This window comes from Urocitellus parryii, chromosome 15 (genome assembly GCF_045843805.1).
Source record: "Urocitellus parryii isolate mUroPar1 chromosome 15, mUroPar1.hap1, whole genome shotgun sequence".
Taxonomy (NCBI): domain Eukaryota; kingdom Metazoa; phylum Chordata; class Mammalia; order Rodentia; family Sciuridae; genus Urocitellus; species Urocitellus parryii.
In genome coordinates this window covers 52,203,927-52,226,548 of record NC_135545.1, presented here as the reverse complement: position 1 = coordinate 52,226,548, position 22,622 = coordinate 52,203,927, and positions in this window count along the sequence as shown.

Genomic DNA, 22,622 nt, shown 5'->3' with positions numbered 1-22,622 from the left:
GCACTTGCCTCAGCTTCAGAGAGGCAGAATTTTCTCCAAATTCTAACAATATGGAGCTTCCTCTTGGCTGATGGTATTGAGTTCCAGGCACCATCCTGGGAGTTCTCAGAGATGAGATGGAATACCAGGATGCATACACGTCTGCAGGAGGCGCAGAGCAGAGCTGGGTAGGCCTGGGGATGGCCCAGAAGGAAGGACAGCGTCATTATCCAACACTCTGTCGTGGTCACAGTGAGATATCACACATATGACAGCCATGTGTATTTTGTATATGCCCTAAGGAATGCTTTCATCTAAAAGGAACAGAAAATCCCATTCCAGAGTTTTAAACAAATGAGGATTTGATATTGTGTGGAGCGGATTCCAGTGGTAGGTGATTTCTGGTGTGAGTCTAATAAAATTATTCTCAGTCAGGGCTGATCCCTCTCACCCCAACCCCCAGGGGTCTGGATGTGGGATTGGGTTGTTGAAATGGACAGACACATTTGGGGTTGTTGCTAAATGCTACTGGCACCTGGTGGATCAGAGTCAGGGGTGTTACTCAGGCTTGCCCAACGAGCAGGATAGCTTTCCACAGCAAAGAATCATCTGGACCCAGATGCTACGGGGCCAGGGTTGGAAGACCCGAGTTTAGCAGTGAATGCTGATGGGCACCTCTCTGCTTTCTCTTGGCCTTTGCCTCAAGGCCTCAAATTGGCTGCTGAATCTCATCCTCATTCAAGTCTGGAAGAGGGAGCATGGGAGAAAAGGCGTGCACCGTGGCTGTGCCTTCTGGGTTTACCAGAACCCTGAGGACACGATTATGACTGGCCAGAATGACAACCTCCATCCAGGATCTGGGGGCACAGTGTCTTGCATGGAACTGGAAACATGGTGGCCCCAAACAAACTCAGGGTCCCTGGACAAGTGGGAAGAGGACCCAGCAGCCCATGATTAGTGTGTGCTGCATCGTCAGCCAGAGTTTTCAACTGAAGCTCTTGACAAATGCAGGTAGCTCTTCTTCCAGTCAGTCCTGCAGAAACCATCAAAAGTGCAGCGACCGCACCCTCTTAATGGTGCTAAACCAAGCAGGCTCCTGTGTCTGCCAGCACCTCTATTTAAAGGGCTAGCCCCATCTCCATCTCCCCAAAGCAAATGTTTCTAAAGCTTCTTTTCCCATTGATAAATCGTCTGAGCACAGACAGATTGAATTATTTATCTGGACTCTGAAAATCAGCATAGGCTCTTCTCAATGCGGCTGTGGTCCAGTTTTAGAAAATGTATTTGTGGAGCAATAAATAACAATATTCCTCCCAGCCTCTTCTTGTTGCTCTTTGATTCATTCATTCGGCAGATATGTAGTCGTCTCGGGTGGGGTGTGCGAAGCTGAAGGCATTATAAAACCTCTAGAGTATAAGCATGTTGAGGGCAGAAATCACATCACCCCTGGTCACCAGGATATCCCCAGAGAGTAGCCCACCAATGGCTTAGGGTCAGCTCACAATGCGTTACACGAATGTGTGCATCCATTATCTTCATGGGGATTAGATTCAGGTCGGGAGGGTGGGGGTGTGGGTGCAGAAATCAAGCAGGCTATTCATCACGAACTTCATCAGATGAGTGTCCCGTCTTCTCATAGGGTCACACGATCCATCCAGCAGTGAGAGACTCAAAGAAGACTTCCAGAGAGAAAGTCCGTTCAAGCTGAAACCCAAAACATCGAGAAGCGTGGACTTGATTGACCGTTGGGTGCTGTCTCCTCCCTTGCCTACCCCCAAAGAACCTCCTCTCTCATTCCATGTTATAGTCTGGGAATAAAATACTTATATTTAAAACGGTAAGAAACTCCATACAAAATCCCGAACTTTTCTCCAAATTCTAACAGATGGTGAGCTTGAGTTTCTGGCCTCCGCCCACTTGAAGATATCCCTTAAGGTCTCCCCATCTCTCAGGGACAGAGGAGAAAGGAAATGCCTGCCACTCAGATGCCCCTGGAGCTCTACGCACAGGCTGCCTCTGTGGGTAGATGACAAGTGTGTTTCCATTCCTTCCACTGGCTCCCTCCCTCCCGCCTCGCCCCCTTGACCCCCAGGTTCCGGCATGACACTGTCCAGGAAGCTGCGACCTTCTTGCTGACAGCTGGAGGTGGGAGACATAATCCCCACCAGATGGACGAGGGACATACCCGTGCGGGGAATCTTCCATGACTTGAAGGGTCCACCAAGTGGACGGTATGTGGCTCGGGTCCAGCCTGGCCACACCCACAGCCCCGTGCTGGCACTTGGCCTAGACAAGACCTGCCTGTCGGCACTTCCATTGGGGCAGTGGTGACACTGTGCGGCTCTCTTGCTGCTACTTGGTGAACTCTTGGTTGGTGTGTTCTTTCCAGTTTTATTTTCTGAGCTCCTAGAGTGGATTGTGTGTACCTGACGGTGAATGAGACAAACACCAGTCCCCTTCCCGACGAGTATCACGCGTCGGGAGGGTGGTCCTTCCGTGAAATATGCAAGTGCACTAACGGGCACTGAGAAATGCAGGAGACACTCGGATGATGAGGGGCACCTGCCAAAGTCAGGGTGGGTTCCACAAGAGGCAACATGAGCCATGCACAGAAAACTAACAAGGACCGTCTCACTTGTCCAGTGTCTCTAGAGCCTAGTACCATGCCTGGAGCAAACAAGGAGTGTCAACGGGACCAACTGAGTGATTGACAGCGAAGGCATCTCTGGACGCTGCTCCTCCTGGCCATGCTACTGAAGGCCCAGACCTTCACCTTCCCTTCCTCCCCAGCAGCAGCCCTCTCTCAGCCTCCTCATCACGCTGTGGTGCTGCACAGGTGCCCACTCCTGCAATGAATCACCTGAGCACCCTGCATGGATCTCCCCTCCACCCCGTGGCTCACCAGGTAGAACCCACGCCCTCTGCCCGGCCTGTGGAGCCCTGCTTCCGTCACAGAGATCTTCACATCGATTCCCAAATCTGCCACACTCTTCTCTCGTCCCCGATGGCCTTGCCACCTTTCCTCACCTGGCAGACGGGCGCCTCCGCGTCCTCTCGAAGTCCATGCATGAATCTCATCCTGGTTACACTTCTCCCACCTCCCCTGGCCTCAGACAGTCCCCCGTGAAGCTTGTGTCCTGCTTGTGGACAGGCCTTGCATCCCCACGAGACAGGAGGAGCCTTCCCCAGAACAGGGACATTATTTCATCAATCTGTGTTTCCCCAGCGCTCTGTCTGAAAGGCGGTAAGAACTCAATAAATATTTAAAAGGAATATGGCATTTTTCACTGCCTTCAAGGAATAGTCACTACAGGACGCAAAATTAGTAGCCTCTTTGTTTTCTAAAAGTGGCAGCTACCGTCACAGGCAGATCTTTTAGCTGTTATTAAATGCCGAGAACTTTTTCATGAGCAGCGGAATGGGCCGCGTTTGGCTTTGGTGAAGACTATATATGCTTTACTTCAAAATTAAAATGAGCAGAGCAGGCCTCTGCCAGCAAGGTGCCCCGAGGTCTTCCCGGACCTCCGAGGAGCACCAAGACACACGGGCACATTTTACGAGCACCATACAGGACTTCTTTCGCCAAAAAACCATGTGTAACAGCAAGCTCTGGCCAAAGGTTTTCTTCTGCAGGACTCTGCTGAAAAACAGAAGCAGGGGTAACTTTGGTGTTCCTGTTGAGTGACTCTAAGGAGAAGGCTACTAGTCCATGAAATAAGCCTGTCAGTCCAGCTTTGCTGCTGACCCAGCCCTGGAGGGAAGACCACTGGAGTCTAGGAACAAATTGCTATATTATCTTTCTTTCTTTCTTTCTTTTTTTTTTTTTGGTACTGGAGATTGAACCCAGGAGCACTTAACCACATTCCCAGACCTTATTATTTTTTTTTCTTAATTTTGATACAGGGTCTCGCTCAGTTGCTTAGAGCCTCACTAAATGGCTGAGGCTGGTCTTGAACTTGTGATCTTCCTGCCTCCGCCTCCTGAACTGCTGGGATAACAGGCGTGCACCACCATGCCCAGCTCTGGGAAATTTTCTCAACTGATTTTCAGGAAGTGATGATCCTCAGTGGATATAATACTGTTCTTAGCATCTAATGGTCACTTTGTCAGGCCACTGTCTTTGCCACTTGTGCCTTTGATGGAAAAGTGCGCCCTGCTGAGCAGAAAGCTCTAATGAACTTAAACTTGACAACAGCTACGGGAAATTAAACAGTGTTCTTTCTCCATCTCATTCCTCCAGCTAATACTAGGGTTCCATGGACAGGATGTTCTGGGGTTGCAAGTCTTTTGAAGCATGTTGGTGCTTCAAAAATACCTTTGAAAATTTGCATAATAATCATGCGTGACACGTATTTGCCCAAAATTCCTGACGAGAAGGCTAAGTAGTTGTTCCTGATGTCAAACCCGTGTCAGCGTCATCAGAGGGTTACTTGTAGACGGGACTGCTGCCTATTTCAAATGGTGGTTCAAAACATTTTCATAATGCTTTCCAATCAAATTTGGAAGGAAAAAAAATAAGGCTTATTTGATGTTAAGGACATTTTTTCGTACTCTTAAGTAAGACCCTTAGAAGGTTTAAGAGGGCTGGTGAATTGGGATCAAGCCTGCTAGAGACTCATGAGCTGAACTCGGTCAAGACATTGGCACTCCTGCGATCTCTGTTTCATTATCGAAAAGAGGGAGAGAGAGAGGGGGGAAAGGAAAAATACAAAAACGGGGCCAAGAGGCCTTGGAACCCCATCTCCGCTCCGTGGTTGTGCGTCCGCCAAGAGCAGGGACAAGATGGAAAGTTCCGTGGCTTCCATCCTGACCACCTTTCTGGACCCCACGGAGACGGGGAGTAAAGTTGGTTAATCTCTCTCTGGGGGAAGAGGCAGCTGGAGACCCACCGCTCCAGGCTTGGGGTGCGGAGGCTTGAGCTGAAGTTCACATGTCTTCCCTCCTTACATGCAGCCGTGGCTTCATCTGGGAAGAAGGAATGAGTCACCTCCATCCCAAGATGGGGAGGTGTCGAGAGATCAAACGGAGCTAACCCAAAGACAACAAGCAACCATACACACACGTGTTAAGCACTGTAGGTCACCACTCTCGCTGTGACCATGTACTCCGGAGCTGAGCACAGTGGGTTTTTCAAAGGTACTCCCTGAGTGACAACAGGAAAGAACCAACAGCTGTGGCTGTTGGGTGACGAAGGCCACCTTTCGAGATGAGCTCTTATGGGGATGGGGAGGACACGGTGGGTGGAAGAACTAATCCACCTGCAGAGAGGAGGTCTCTCGGTGGCCTGGGGAACTGAGTTTTCATTCACCCAAAACCTTAATGCCCCCAAGCTGCTCCCCCAACCATACGTTCTACATCTGGGTGGGTGTGTCTGTGTCACGCTGCTTCCTGGCCCTCTGTGGGCCCCTGCACAGCCACCTACCACTCAGGGGAGCAGCTCTTGGGTTCTGTAGCTGCCAGCCTCCAAATGACCGGTGGTGGCTCATATGGCCTGTCCTGAAATCTCCCTGGTCCTCTTTCAGGAAAGTATAAACTAGGATCCACACCAGAGGCCCCAGGGGTCTGCACTGGAGAAGTTACATGATGAGCAGCAGCAGGACGGTGAGGGAACCCCACTTACGTATGTGGGGTTTAAGTTGGAATTCCAAGTGGTCTGTTCCTCTCATGCTGGTGACCTGTGGCATTCATTTAGTGGCCATGTCCTGCATGGAGGAGAAGAACAGCTGGGAGTCCTGGGACGGGCCAAGCTCCTACTCCATAAAAGGGCCCAGGCTTTTCTTGTGGGACCACCCTTGAGCTGTGATCAGGTGTGGACAAAGCACATTTTGGGTGGAGCACATATTTTGCTGCAATCCTAATTACATGGTGGCTGGAAGGTGTTTCCAGGCCTTTTGTTTTTTTGTTTTTTTTTTTTTTTGAGAATCAATCCAAACCAGGATAAGAAATCACATTCACATGAGGCACCTGCCCCTACGGAGCACGGGTGCCAGCCCGCCGTTCTGGTACTTTACCAACATTTGCCATGATCCTCACAATAATCTGGACAAGTGCACAGTATCACCTTATAGATTAGAAAACAAAGACACATTCTGAAAGAAGGTACAGCTGATATTAATACAACCAAGATTTGGGGCTTGTTAACATTTAATGGCGATGCCATTCATGGTAGCCTGTTCCACAGAGTCTTGGCCTCCATCAACACCCATGTACTCTTGGGAGGAGATTTTTAGTTTTACCATGATATCAACATTAATCATGTTGTATAAAAATTATTCTTCAATAAAGCTAATAAACAAATAAGCAAATAAAGAAAAACCCCCTAGCCCAATAGTCCTTTTGATCTTTGAAAGAGAGAACTGAGTTTGAAAACTGTAGCTATCAATATTGTACAATTAACCCAGCAACCATTTTTTAATTGGAGTCAAATTTTACCTTACTATAAGTCTCTTCTGACCGAGGCTTGAATACTTAAACACTTAAAGAGACTCTCGAACACGAGAATGATCATGTCCATCAAATTCCAAGAATTCGCCCAGTCTAATTCTGCTGGCGATAATGTTAATAATATATCTTTTAAAAGTTCCAAGCATGAATTATTTGCAATAGAAGTTTGATGGTAATAGCATGCACCATACATTAGTTCTTCAAGCTGAATAATGCAGGGCTTGTGCAGCCTGGGTCGATAGAATTTGGATTTCTCCAAATCATTTTCCCTTTTCTCTTTCACAAAGCACACGGCCTGTCTGTAAGACTAGTCCCGCTGTGACAGCAGGCCAGCTTGGCTCCTCTGCTGGATGCAAAAGACCCTTCATCCCAAGGATCATGCCCTCGGTGTCTAAGATGCCACCTGGAGTCCCTCACAACAGTTAGTAAGGAACAGAGGAGGATCCTTTTCCCGACACATTGCTAAAACATGTGCTCTGGTTGCTGTGTGGACGGGAAAAGTTGCAGTGGAAAGGAGGAGACTGGATGATTGTAACTAGACAGCAGCAAACCCAAAGTGCTCCCGGATAACGGGGCTGAGAGGGTATAACCTGAAAGTCAGACCCAAAGTTCCCCTTGATCAGCTCTTTCCTGCCCCTGACTTTTTGAGTCTTCGTTTCTCCCCTACTCAGGGAGGAGGATCACAAGATCAAGGCCAGCCTTAGCAACTTAGTGAGGCCCTAAGCAACTTAGAGAGATTCTTTCAATAAATAAATAAATAAATAAATAAATAAATAAATAGGGCTGAGGATGTGGCACAGTAGTAAAGCCCCCCCTGGGTTCAATCCCTGGTACAAAAAAAAAAAAAGTTATCAAAACTCTACCCTTTAAAAACATGCCGTTTATTGTGCCAAATTATATCTCAATAAAACCATTTAAAAATACAGTAAAAAGTTGTCCTCCAACATTGCAAAGTGGTTGCTTCTGAGGTCTGGCCAGTAGTCAGAACTGATAGTTGGGGCGATGTTTCTACAGCTCTACTCTGCTACAGTATCTAATTTTGGGATGAGGAAGGCCTGAATCTGAAGTAATTGTCCCCAGTTGGGAAGGATAGCCAACCCAAGCAGGTGCTATTCAGAGAGGAATTTCTGTGTGAAACTTCTGTGACTTAAAATCTGATGGCACTGGTAGGGAATAAGGGAGAGAGTTCACAGAAATGTCCACAGAGGAGACAGAGGGTGCTCAGTTGGCAGGCAGTTTGGGGGTGCATTCTGATTATCAGAAAGGAAAAAAGAAACCAAGGTTTTAGGATGTGTTCTCTGGACAAAGGGAGGTTATTCTGTTCTCTTCCGTTCTGGCCCCATCTGGAATGCTGTGCTGTTGTGTGGTGCATCTTGCACTTAGGGAGACACGCGGGTAGGATTTTTAGAGGAGGCAAGTGACAATGTTATAAGAGACTTAAGATAATGCAGCACCAGGAGCCGCAGAAGGAGCTAAGACCATCTAACCAGAGAGCACCCTCGGCAATCTGCAACTCCTGCGGGGACTTTTGGCAGGTGCCGGACACTCAGCAAAACACATGTCACATGCCTTAAATCTCTATCCTGGGAGGCAGTGTGGCCTCAGTGTGTTCAACAGCTTTCCACCTTCTCCACCTTCTAGGGACATGGAAGTATTGCTTTCAAAATCAGGGATGGCTGAGTAACTCTCTCAGGCCAGCGGAATGTGAGTGCCAAAGGTACTTGTAATTTCCAGTGGATGCAACTACCAATGCTCCAGCTCCAGCCGCTGGGGGCTGAGCAAAGACAAGGTAGGTCAGCGCCTTCCTCTGGCCATATTAATGTGAGCATGAAGCATGAACAAAATTAAAACCTTGGTCATTTGAAGCTCCTGAGATTTGGTAGCTGACTGTTACTGCAGCAAAACAAAACACATCCTGACTGATATGCGCATAGGGATGAACATCTTCATATTTCAAACCAGGAAGTCGCTTGCCTAAAACCTTGGATGCAGTCAAGGGCGAGGTTGAAGAATCTCTGTACAAACCACCTGCACTTAGTCATGATGCTGTTCGGAGGGGTAGAGTGTAAGGTGTAGTCCTCAGGGCAGAGGAAGGGGGCAAAACCAGAAGTTAGAAGCAGCCCAAATTTGGGGTCCAGCGTAAGAGAGCTTTACAAACACAATTATCTGATATAGAAAATGCTGCCTTCCCATAGGCATGGGACGTTTTTATCTCCCCATCTCTGGATGCATTGAAGCTGATCAATGTCTTTCCTAGGAGGCAGCGGTGAGGATTCACGCTCTGGAAGGATGTCTGGACCTGTCTCCTCCCAGGCCTGCAGCCCTGTGGAATTGTACCTCCTCGGTGGTAGATTTGCTCAGAGGGCACTTCATCGACAGAGGCTGCCTGCAATAAAACATTCTCAGCCAGAGTGGGGGCAGGACAGCCCCTTTGCAGCGTCTAGGTAACTGGTAAATTAAATCAATGATGCTATCCCACACACCCTACATAAGATCACAGAACTCAGCTGAGTCCTCAAATATTAATTGCAGGAAATGATTTGTCTGCTCTCGGTGCTAATGTACAGCCTCAGGTCAATCCTCCCTCTCTGAGGTCTCCCACTAGCAGAGTACATTTCTCTTTCTATTACGTCCATGTTCTCCCGCCCCATCTCGGGTTCAGAAATGCTGATGTTTGGTTGTGACCACTGATTCCCTCTGCACTTTGGATGGCACTTCTTTCGGTGGGAGGCTGAGATCCGTGCTCCCCCAGCCTGAAATCCTCAGCCACATAAATCACAGAGCAAGGGGATTTTTATGCAAAATAAAGCACTTTTCATGCCTTTCCCTTGCAATGATGACATGATTTTCCCCTGAACCTGAACAATATATGTTTCATAAATAGATCCTTCTCTCTGGAAGCGAACCTTGGAAATGGATTATTTGTTTGGTTTGCATTTTGTCTCTCACTGTGGCAGCTACCAGAAGCCGGTTCTCACAGGCACCCACAAAGATGAAGAATGAGAAGAGCTGCGAGCCCGCCAGGACCTGTCCTCCACCCAGGGACCTGCTGGCTCTGCTCTGAGAGGCACATCGCTTCTTAGAACTTGGGTCAAGAAATATGCAGCCTTGGAAGGAATCAGTGGCTAATCCTAGGGAGCTGATTCTTGAATTATCAGTAACATATATATATATATGGTAGAAAAAAAAATCTATGTGTTTTAACATTTGGAAGTTCGTAGTATTTCTAAGCAGATTCTTACTTTTAGTAATCCCAGATCACTTCTGAAAAAACACCAAGTTCAACCTTTGAAAGATATTACCATTCCCTGATGAAGGTACCAATGTGCAAGAATATATCTTCTTGCACTGTATTTTCTATATCTATATCTTTTACACCACGGTGCACATTAGATACACCGTCGGCTGGAAGAAAGAGACAATGATGGTCACTTTGAAAGCAAGGACACATTTAATGCTAGGGTTTCAGGTGCTTGATAGCAAAAGACTTCCAAAAGGTATTTATTCCCTATTTCACAGAGAGTGCCTGCAGCCCAGAATGTCCCCCACCATGGAGAAGGTTGGAGAGAGTCTCAGGACTCTCTGACTTAGCATGTCCAGCAGTCACATGAGAGCCAGGGCTCCTGGCCCAACTTGTCTAAAGAGACTAAGTCATTTGATTCCCAGGACAAAGGAGCCCTACCAGCGTGGACACAGCCCAGCAAGGAAATCCTGACATCACACAAAATAGAGACAACCTCACTCTTTTGGAATGTGAGGGATTTAAAGGATAGCAGAGTTGAAATGTATCTTTGTGCTTTACCTAAGTCTGAACTAAGCCCATGAGTTTTCAAAGTATCATTGAGAATATGGTAAATAATCTCACCAGCCTGCGGTACGTGAGGCTTTTGAAGTGAATTACGGACCCGTCCATCTCCGGGGAAGGTAAGATAGCCTAAGGGCTTCAGGTCCAGAGGCTCCAGTGTCAGACCCCCTGACCGCCAACTCCCTTCTCCTACGTGTTACCTATAAAAATGACTTTGCACAAAGTAATTCTTTGAACCCCGGTTTACTCACCCTTAAATCGGGAGGACAATGGATGATTGTCAGGATTTTCACAGCTCCGGGCACACAGTAAGCAACATTATGTTCATTATTGTTACCTCACCACCCCCCTCACCACTGTTAAAATGCCCTTTGCCCTGGGGTGACCCCAGTTTGCAAGTGCGTGCACAGCCACCAGCACAAAGATCCCAGACACTGGAATGAAAAGTGCCCGGTGCCTAAAGCCTGGTTCTTTACAATCAAATGCATCGGGATTTCCACGGCCACTGACTAAGCCTCAGTGTTCGTGTTAATGAAAAGTTAATTATATGCCTGTGATTGGGTGAGAGTGAAAAAATAAGGCATTAATGTCAATGGGGAGTCCAATCCCTGACCACAGCGTGGTTAGCATGGCTTAGCCTTTCCATGAACTTGTGTTCAAGGCTTTGTGGCTTGACAAGCCTTTGGGAATGTGAGGAGGGACTTTAGGACCAGTACGTGCTGGCTGGTTGCTCCAGATCATGGTCTCCTGGAACAGGGTTCACCCCAGGAGCTCTCACCTCCGCCACCATAACTCCTCAGCCTTCGACAGCCACCTCTAGCATGGCGCTCATGACCGCCTCCCTTCACTTCCTGGATGACAAGCTTGGAGGAGCAGCTATGTCCGCCTCTTTCTCAGCCCTAGTGTGCAGAACATAAGCAATGTGTGTGTGCGTTCGGTGCTTAGTGGATGAATGAGCACTTTACCATGTGTCACAGCGAGCCAGGGCGCAGTGTTCATTTAATGGTGTCTTTCTGGACTGGACTTCTATGCTGCGTTTTGCTGGTGGTGTAACCCTGGGCAGAACCATGCCTGGCCCACCAGAGATGCTTAATAAATGCCTGTGTTGTGAATGAATTAAAGAGTGAATAAGTGCATCAACCAGAGAGTGGCTCAATGAATAGTTAATGTCTCAGGCTGAATAAAACATTCACCATCTGATGATTTGGGTAAGTTTGGGCATATGCAGCAGCTCGTTAAGTATATGGCAAAAAATCAGTCATTGAACGTGTCTCTTTATAAAATATGATACGGGGCCTATGATAAACCTAGAATTATTCATGCATGAAATAAAATTTTGGTTGTAGGCTTTCCATAATGATTCTGCTCACCCTGTTCCCTCCTGACCTGAGTGAGGGTCCTTTTCTTTAAAGTGTTCTTCTCATTCCCCATCTTCCCAACCCATCCCTCTTCACAGATTTGTAAATGAAGCCATATGTCTTAAAAAGTTCTCTCTCTCTCTCTCTCTCTCTCTCTCTCTCTCTCTCTCTCTTACTCGCTCTCTCTCTCTCTCTCACACACACACACACACACAGACTTAACTGATATATGATTCATTTCACAGACACAATTCAGATTTATTTTATATAAAGTAGACAAAGCACAAGGGTCTCATCAGAAATAGTCATCAGAACATTACCAAGTGGTGGCAAGGATGCAAAAGAAACTCTCAAACTTTGCAGATGGGAATAAAAACTAGTAAAAGCATTTTGGAAATCTGTTTGCATTTTCTATGGAAAGGAGTCATATATCTCTACATATAACCCAGCAATTGTATTTCTAGGAATATGTATCCATGAAAAAAAATGGATGCCAATGTCCAAAAAATAAATTATATAAATACAAATATATTCATTATAAAATTAATCTTTTTCAAAAAGTAAACTGATGTGGTATATCCATACAGCGGAGTACTATGTGGTAAGTAACAAAGGTGAACTATTGGTATAATGGTGCTATCCATTTCAAATCAGTCCAGAAGAATCTCAGATACTTGGCTGAGTGCAAAACACAGATGCAAAATATATGTAAAATTCAAAGGCAGGCAAAAGGAATCAGTGATGAGTTAGAATAGTGGATGGAGGAAGAGAACTGATCAAAGAAGGAGCACAGAGAAACATTCTGGAGAGTGAACAAGTGTTCCATCTTTTCTTCACAGTTGGTGCATGGGAAACCTGAACCTTCAAACTGCACACTTGAAACTGGCACTCTTTACATACTTAATTGTAGGTACATTGTTTCTTATCACAAAATAATAATGATAGTAATAATAATAATGGCCACAAGCATCAGGATTGTCTCACTAGACTAAAGTTGCCCACCTCTTTATCTTTTGGTGCCATTTTCTCATTATTGCATTTAAAATGCCAGTGAGTTGGCTTTGGGTGGGCTTCCTGGGGTTCTACTTACAAAGCCAGTTCATTGACTCTGATGTTTGTAAATGGACCTGTTATCTCAGAGGACAGTCATCACAGAGAGCTGAGGCTTGGAACCCTGGGAGCTGGGTTCACATTCTGGTTTTGCCAAGTACCAACTGTGTGACCTTGGGCACATCACCTCAACCTCTTTGGATCTCAGTTTAGTTAGAAAGTGGGAATAATAATCGTCTGACCTCATGGGGTGACATGAGAAATGTGCATAAAGTGGATTGCCTGGGGTTTGGCAGAGAAAGAAGTGACAGGCACAGAATTGGTAGAATTAGATAAACAGAGGCTGAGCCCATATGAAGAGCATGGCAAAGCCAGTCAGAGAGGAGCCAGTCACATTGGCCTGGCGAGGCCCGAAGGCTGGGCTTGGAACTGCAGGCTCAGTAGAAGGGGCGCGAGTCCCGCGGTCTCTGGTGATACTGTGCCCGAGTCACGTCAGCATGGGAACCTCTAAGTCCAGCTTGGAGAATGCAGGCCACAAGCCATTGGCTGCCGGCTCTGGAACGCCCTGTACGGGAGGCAGGCCATGGATCCATGTCCCCGGTGTCACTCGAGCCCCAAATAAAGCCATATGTGCCATGCCCTGGGCTGCACCCCGGCCTGCGGTTCAGTGGGCAGAGAGCTCCCATAGCTCCCTGTAATAAGGCCCCTCCGTGGCCGCCCTGGGACAGTGTGTGATTACTGTGTGAAAGAGAGAGCCAGGGGTTAAACCCCGCGGAACCCGCGTCTGGTTAGATCATTTACGTTGGTAATTACTTTCCATCACCGCACTGGAGTGCGTCTGGTTGTTCCTAATGGGAAAAGTGATTTGCTGTGGCGTCCACATGGAGAAGGCCCGTGACTCATCGGCCGGTGCCTGGCTCAGGGAAGGCCGTGTGGCTTGGATTGACTCAGGCTGAGAGGTCTCCACTCCTCCTGGCACTGCCTTGGTCACCCAGAAGAGGGAGGGCCATGAACTCACTCGGGACGGAGAAGACAGGCTAGTCTCACAGGGTCAACAGCCACGGAAGCCGCACTGTCCTGCCACCCACCACATACCAGGCGCTCACCTGCAGTGAGACCTGAGAACCTCACACCTCCTCTCTCCAGCAGAACTCAGACTCACCGTAAAGATGATGAGACCAACGGCTTTAGGAATGAATCCTCAGAAAGGGAAACGAGGGAAAACAACCCCATTTACAATAGTCTCAAAAAAAAAAACCCAAAAACTTGGGAATCAAATTAACAAAAGAGGTGAAAGATCTCTATAATGAAAATTACAGAACTCCAGAGAAAGAAATCAAAGTCCCAGGACAAGATTCCCTTCCCCTCCACAAGTCTTCAGAGATGCCTTCCAAACCAAAGTCCTACTAAATGGAATCATCTTGGGGATGATTATGTCGGACTGATCAGATTTCCAGGGAACCCATTTTTGGGGACAGAGCTACAGGAATAAAGACCTATACGCTGAAGAGCCACCTGCCCTCCAAGACGCACTGCAGCATGGTTTACAACAGGTAAGATATGAAACTAACCAGTGTGTCCATCATCAGATGAACAGACAAAGAAAATCTGGTACAGACACCATGGAATACTATTCAGCCTTTAAGAAGAGAAGGAAATCCTATGGCTACAGTATGGATAGTTCTGAATGATACTACCCTAAGTGAAATAAGCCAGAAACAGAGAAATACAGCATGGTCTCACTTATAGGTGTAATTTAAAAATGCTCAACTTACCTAGGGACCAGGGGAGAGGTGAGGTAGGTCAAATGGGAAAGAAGAGATGTTGCATAACGGGTACAAAGTTTCAATGAGATAGCAGAATGAGCTTTAGAGATCTTCTGTACAGAATCGTGACTATAATAAACAGCAACACATTGGATATTTCTAAGTTGCCAAAAGAGGAGATTTTAAAATGTTTTGCCCAGAAGAAAATAGAAATATTTGAGATGATAGATTTGTCAATTGGCTTGATTTAACAATTCCACAATGTAGACTTATATCAAAACATCAATCACGCCCGATAAATAAATATAATTTCTATGTTTGATTGAAAATAAAAGTTTAAAAATAAATAAACGGAAAATAAAAGGGACGTTCTGGACTTTGTTGACATGGCCACTCAAGGTAACATCCAGAAAGTGAGTCAAAACTCCCGGCAGGAGACGGCCGGGACCTCAGCGAAGTCCTAAGCAGGGTACTTTGGTTGACCCAGAAGAAGACACAGAGACCACAGACAGAAAGCCCAGCGCCTGTCACCAGCACTTAGTTAATATCTGCTCCTAGGACGATGGCCACTCCTGCAACTCCTCAGTTTCCCCAGCCATGAGACCCTTTAGACAATGAAAGTGCATTTCTTATTTTTCCAGAGCTGGGAAGAAGGACAGGGGGAGGGAAGGGGCGAGGGACCACACAATGCAGAGATGCTGGTGGCAGCCTTGGCATAGAACGGGAAGCAGGCCACGGGGCTGGGACTTGCACTGAGGCAGGAAAGATGAGCAGCCCTGGGGCTGAGCAGCCACTGAAAAGCATAAAGGATGGATTGCGCCAAAACAAACTTGTAAAACATCTCCAGGAAATGCCACCGAGCTACCCACAAAGCGCTGGGCACACCTTTGGGGAGAGGTGCGAGCAGCTGGGCCATTAGGTTGCTTCATTTTTCACTTGTCTTTCGAGCTCAGGTTTTTCTCCTCCTCCTTCTTCTTCTTTTAACAACATCGCTGCCATCTGGGCCTACCAGTTTTTCAGGGATAGGCGAGCTCTCCATTATTTACGCTGCATGGGACCTTGGCATGGGAGCCAGAGAGCGCTGGGTAGGCGCCACCTGCTCAGATGCACCAGGGGTGCTGGGATGGGGCACTGGGTGATAAGTCAGGAATCCACTTGCGTGCTAGCTTTCCAGGGCTGCCATAACAAATTACCACCAGCTTGATGCCTTAAAACAAGACTCGAAATCAAAGTGTCAGCGGGGCCATGGCCCTCTGCAGGCTTGTCCCTGCTCTTCTCAGCCTCTAGTGGCTGTGGCATTCTTTGGCTTGTGACATCACAAGTCCCATCCCTGCCACCATCTTCACATGGCTGTGTCTCCTGTGTCCTTGTGTGTCCTCTCCTCTTCTCCTAAGGCCACGTTCATGGGTGTAGAGCCAACCCTTACCCAGTAGGACCTTATCCCAGGATCCCAAGCAAATTACAACTGCACAGCTCCTATTTCCAAATGAAGTTCCCATTCGAGTCTCTGGGTGGGGACATGAATTTGGGAATGGGGACCCTCTTCAATCCCAAACAATAGGGATAAATGAGTAGGAAAGAAATACTGAAATAATTAATGACATGAGGAGCAGCCGTGACCCATGGGCCAAGTCTCCACATATTATCTCACTGAACTTGATGGCATGTATGGGGTCCATGCAACTGCCGTCCCTGCCTACCCAGCTGGAGGTGCGGTCATGCCATGAGCCTCGCTATGTTCATAGAGCTGGTTATTGGTGGGATCAGCACTTGAAGGCTGGACAGTCAGGCTCTGAAATCAGACACGTATACACTGTGATTTTTTGGGACCTCCCTGCAAGTAAGGCAGAAGAGGAACACTAGGTCTTTAATAAAGTTTGGGTGGACTAAGTAAGACAAGTCAAGTGGACTTTGCCTCTAAAGTATCCACACTGCTCAGAAGCCCACTTGACCACCCCGACCACCTCCAACAAATATTCTTCCTACCTTCTTCCTAAGACTGGAACAAAGATCAAGATTTTTCTAGAATATTCTCTAATTTGAGAAGAGGCCTTCAAAGCCCACACAAGTCACATGGTAACACAAACATAAGCAAATAAAGCCATGCCGGTGGGAAGCCCACCTGGGCTCCAGGCCCGATGCTGTCACTGAGACGCAAAATGAATCCTTCCGCCTCCTGGGGCACCTCGTCCCCAGGTGAAAACCAGGGCCTTAGGGAAGGGTTTTCCTCAGGCCCGTCTCAGCCCTAACCCACGTTTGCTCTCCTCCTTTTCACTGCCACGCATCTCCACCAGGAAGCAACTTAAACTCCTGAAGATGCAAGCAGGCTCCAAACTCTCCCTGGCCCTGGTGGACATGGGCCTTTTCCCCCATGAGCGTTCCCCTCTCTCTTTGCTTTTCTTTCCTCCCTAGAAACCCTCGTTTTTAAAGAGAGTCACAGTCACTGTGATTGAGAGTCTTGCTTTGCAATGGAATATGGGTCTTCTCTCTCTTTCAGCTGGTTTAGGACAATGCCGTCATTGTCCCCTCCCACGGCTCTATCCCACTTTCTGTGGCTCGGATGGCTTACCATGGCCTAGGTTATTGATGAATAATAAAAGCTTATTTAGTTCCTGGTTCTGGAAGCTGACACCCGCCTGGTCTTGCTCTAAGCGTAGGAAGGGGAGGACACCACAGGGCAGGACAGAGGAAGTGGATATCAGCCCTTCTTTGAAAACCATCCCTTGATGTCCCTATCCCAATTACCACTCAGGGTCCCACTTCCAAATGCCATTAACATAGGAGTTTCGGAATTAAATTTCAATTTAAGTTTCAAATCATGGGACCTACCCGAAGAAGAGGCAGAGTCAGGGGTGGACTGTCTGCTTCTGGCTCAGTCTGTGGTCAGAGTCAGGTGTCTGAGCTTCTGCAAGCAGACAGCACCACCTTCTTCTCCAGACTGACCTAAATGAATACTGGTGGCAGAAGGGGACTCTCCTTGAGAGCACACGTACTGTCCAGTCTCCGCAATCGATTTCTCATTTTCTTTTTATTTGGAAAATGACTCCTCTGGCCCTACCCTCTCACTGTCTCTTCTCGGTCATTAGTGGGTGGTCACAGATGGTCCACTCTGCACACACAATTGCCCTGCTGGCTAGAGGAAGTAGAACCTTCTTCTGGGAGGAAGAGTGGCCTAAGTGAGAGTGCAGTCAGTACAGTGGCTTCTGTAGTGTGTCTCCGCCTTCCCGGGCTGGGCACGTCGGGAAGGTAGGAGCTGGGTGGCCTCAGCTTGGGAAAGCTCTCTTGGGTATCCGATACCACTATTTCTTGTCATTTGCATAGAAAACAGAACAGCCTTCCCAACCATGCTTTGCCTGAGTACTCTGCCATTTTGTGGATCACAGCACAAGGGTCCATGTTAAGGAGTGGCTAGAACTCTCTTTGATCCAGAGAGGACTGCATTTAGGGAAGACAAACTGTACTACCAGTGATGGTCACTGACACACGGACCCACTGATGTAAAATGTTTACTGAGCATCTATTACATAGTCCACCATATGCTAAGTTCCACATTCAGGATGATGCTATTAGTTAGAAGTCCACGGATATTTTTTAAAGGTCCAGAGATTGAATATTTTAGGCTTTGTGGGTCCTAAGATCTTCATCACAACTTCTCAGCTATGCCACTACGGTGTGTGAGGACAGCCATAAACTCTATAGGAGCAAATGAGGGTGACTGTATTCCAATAAATGCATATATCCATCTGGATTTGACCAGTATCCATGGTTTGCAACTATATATTTTTTATTTTTAATTTTTAGTTATAGATGGAGAAATAACTTTATTTTGTTTATTTATTTTTATCTGGTGGTGAGGATCGAATCCAGGGCCTCACACATGCTAGGCAACCTCCCCATGGTTTGCAACTCTTGATCCAAATGAGTAAGGTAGATCATGTATTAATTGGAGAATACACCTAAGTAGAATAAATGGGGAGAAGAGGTGGCGGTGAAAGCAGCAAACTGAGACAGCTTACCAAGAAGAAATACTCTAGCTGGATTTTGAAGTATGAACAGGAGTTTATCAGGCTAAGGAGAGAGCATTGTAGATACCAAGGTCAGCATAGATGAGGGAGCGGGTGCAGGGGAGAGATGCCCTTTGCCAGGAGCAGGAAGAAGTGTTTTTGACTTCTGGAAAAATAATAGAAATGGAAGAGGAAAAGCAAGCATGTTTCTATAGTCATTTCTAGAATGACAGTTGATGAAATCTTGTTTTTGCCTATTGGGTCAAAAGGGGGAGCAATCCCAATTTCAGGATCAGAAGCCTGTGACTCTAGCCCTTGTGGCAATAATCTCAGTCCTGATCATGATAACTTAATGTACCATAAATTCTATGCCAGACACTGAGCCAAGGCTTTAGTCCTCCTCTTGCCTTCTGCAGAGAGACCTGTCTACAGACGGGTGGGGGTTATGTGAGGGACCCCAGCATGGGGAGACTAGAATCTGCCCATGCTTGGCCTCTGACCCATTGTTGACTCTTCTTGGAAAGCCGATGCTCTTCTTGAGACCTGATCTACTACAGACGTCAGATTATCATATCCACTTTACAGATAAGGAAACAGGAGCCCATATGGATCATGCAATTTGCGAAAGTATGGATGAGTCATTAGTGGCAGAAGTAGGATCTGAACCCCGGATGAGTGACTTTCAAGTTCATGGCCTTAAGCACCAGCTATTCTCCAACTTAAATATGCATAATAATTACTTAGGGATGATTAAATGCAGGCTCCTAGACCCAGCCCCAGAGACCTTACAAATCACGTGTATGGGGAGGAACCTGAGAATCTGCATTTTTGCAGGCATTTGCAGGGGACCTGGATGGAAGTGGCTTTGGGACTTATGCTCTGTCCAGCAGGCTGCGTCACATCCTCAGCTAATACCTAAAGTAGCAGGAACAACATCCCTGGAAAGCCAGGACAGCTGGTCACTCAACAGCCTCACTGGAGTCCACACATACCACTCCTAGCACCCACCATGCCTGGTCTGTGGCTGGATCCCCCAGACTATTTGGTGAATGAATGAATGGATACAACTCCCAGTGGAAGCGCAGGGTTGATTGACAGGGCTTTCCTGAAGCATGAGATATGAGGGAAACTTCAAGGGCTAACTCAGAGGGACAGCTTCTCTTCCCGCCCTGGGGAGTTGGGCACAGCCCTGGAAAAAGTGATGCCTCATGAGGTTTCAGTTGTGCTGACGTTTGCAGGCGACACTGTCCTTAATGCAAGAAGAAAGGAGAAGATGACAGGAGTAAATCTTTTCTGTCAGGATTACTCTTTGTGCCTTTCCCCTGTCCTTTCCCTAGACCCTCAACCCTCCCCTTCGTCCTCCGCAGAGAGGCTTGTCCACTGAATGGCGGGGTCACGCCAGGGACTCCAGTGCTGGGAGACAGGATCCTGCCCGTGTGCTGCTTTTGATCAGTTGATGATTCTTCTTGGAAAGTTACTGCCCCTCTGGGGTCCTGAGACAGGGTGCCGTGAAGCAGAGGGATTAAAGCCCTCTCCTGTTTGTCTCACAGGGCTGGCTGGGGGCGCAAACGTGTGGAGAGGACTCCACTCAGCCAGGTGTGGTTCTGAAAACCATACCTTAAACACCCATCTGTTCAGCACGCACCTGCTCACCAGACTTTTGGAATATTACTAGCTCAAATCCTTCCTTTGTGGGACCCACAAGCATGTAACAGAGAGTCACATACATGAAGTTATAAGTAGCAGCCATGGTGTGTGCTACAAAGAAAAGGAGAGGGTTTCATCTGTCACACAATGGGGAGAGATGGCCCCGTGTTGGGGTTTATGGAAGGCTTCTTTGAGGAAGTCACCATTAAGCAGAGGTCCACAGGTCAAGTTGGAGGTAGTCATATGAAGAAAGAGAGGAATGGCTTCCTAGGACCAGGGTCCTGCATGTGCAAACACATTTTTTTCCAAAGGTGTGCAAAGTTCTGTGCACACTGATCATTCTCTTTCTCCTCTTGCGTCCCTTGTCTATTCCCCTAGTGTCTTTCTTCTAATGTGACTAATATATATTAGTTTGCTGCTGATGTTGTTAAACAGGTATCATTGTTGGGATGGAAAATGGGCCCCCAGTCTACAAGTGCTATGACGCACATTTCTGTCTAAATATGCTCCGGTGTTGATGTTGGTGTTTGTGGGTGTAAAAGGAAATAAATACAAGGTGACGGGAAACTGGTTCATTACACTGAAAATCACTGAAAAAAAATGTGATTTCTGGCTCTGACCTTGAGCCAGCTTCTGGGCCCATTCGAGGTCCTGGTGGACCCTGAGGTCTCCAGCTGGGCCAGACACCCTCGGTTGAATTGGTTCATCTCGCAGATTTGGTGGAGAGCTTGGAAGGCACTCCCCAGGAGAAGAAGCACGTGGCATCCTTCCAGGAGAAACGGCTCTTTTCACGTCGTCCGCTCTGATTTGTTCTGCATTAAGACAAACCTTCAGCATCAGCTTCCGGTGCCAGCCTTAGAATTCTTCCAAATGTATTGTTTTCACAAAGACATTTCCAACGTTAATCAACAGGGTGCAAGGATGTGATGCTCTGGTAGCAGAGCACGGGTTTTGCAGTTAAGTATTTACTGAGAGGGAAACAGAACAGTGGTTCCATTTGCCACTCCTAAATCTATTGTCAGGTCTTCTGTGGGGTGTAAAATTGTTAGTCATCTTCAACAGCTCTCAGAAATAAGCATTCCAAATATATTCGCCTACTGTACAGAGATGTGCTGATGCCACTCCTCGCAATTTTGCCCGAGAGGCTGGGGAATAGTAGATCTAACTGCTAGGAAATGAATCTTGGGAAGAAAACAAAAATCTTGGGGCCTTTTGTGAAGCCTAGGAAATTGCAGTCATTGCAAAGGTGGCACCTGGCATGACCCACTTAAAACTCTGCTGGTCAGTCCCTGCAGGCACGGGGAGCAGCCTTCAGCGATCCCAGTGGAAAGCTGAAGAGGAAGGATTTCCTCGGGCAGAATGGTTCCAACCCATGTCCACCACAGGCCCCAGTTCTCCCAACCACATTTGCCATGCACAACTCATACGCCTCTCTCTTCTCTGCCAAAACAAAGGGAAATGTCCCCATGTTGGCTAGAGAATGAGAATTGTCAAAGCTCGAACAATTTGGAAGTTTCCACATCTTTCTGCTCAGTGAAAGAAGCTTCCAGAAAACAAACAGGAAGTGGAGCACTGGTTTCCAATTATTTTACCAACAAGCCCAAGGTGTGCTGGAGCTCACAGGATCTGACTGCTCTGCTTCCTTTTCTACTCAGCATCCGGTGACTTCTTACCTTCAGTGTGAAATCAGCTGAAGTGAGAGCATTTACACCATGGAAAGTGGCCATGACTACAAATTGGGTCTTTGTTTTTTTTTTTTTTTTCCCAGAAAGCCAGTTTGCCATCACGCCATGTCCCAACACCCCTGTCACCCCTTCTCTAGCCCCACATCACATGCTCATCTATTTATTCCTTCAACTCATATTTATTGATCCAGAACTCTGCTAGGGCTGGGAACAGAAGGAGGAAAAAAAGAAGTTTTTCACCCTCATGGAGTCTGCCTACCTTCTACTTGAAGATCTCCATTTATTATTTTACAAAGCCCATGGAAATCTGTCCAGCAGAATTCCTGATCTGTTGAAAGAAAAAACAAGCTTGCATTGGGCTAATGTCCTCTCACCAGCAGCAGTGGCATTTGATATAACTCGGGGAGGGAATGGCGGGATGTCTTACGAAGTGCCTGTTTTCCATTCATATCACCAGTTATCCAAAAGAGTCAGATAAAACCCTGGAGTGGGCCTTCCCATTCCTACTCTAGGCACGAGAAAGCTGAAGAATGAACTGAAAAGAGCCATGATTATGCTTTTAAGAAGCAAGATGGGAACAGAAGTTGACATCTAGACACCGCCACCCCCACCCCCACCAGATGAGACTACATGTTCCCAGGTCATTTGGTAAATAAGAAAGTGCTTCATGATTATCACTGCTGATCACCATGCTTATTACTTGTTGGTATTATTATCACTTCCATATAAAAGCATAAGATCTGCTAGTACCAAACATGATCCAGATCTTAGCTTCCTAGGAGAAAGAGCCCCAAGTCAAATGTTTAGGTCCTGTACCCACCCCCCTGTAGCCCTCCTCCTTGTCTCCAGGGACAGTGGGGGCGGCCTGGAGGAGGAGGGACTTG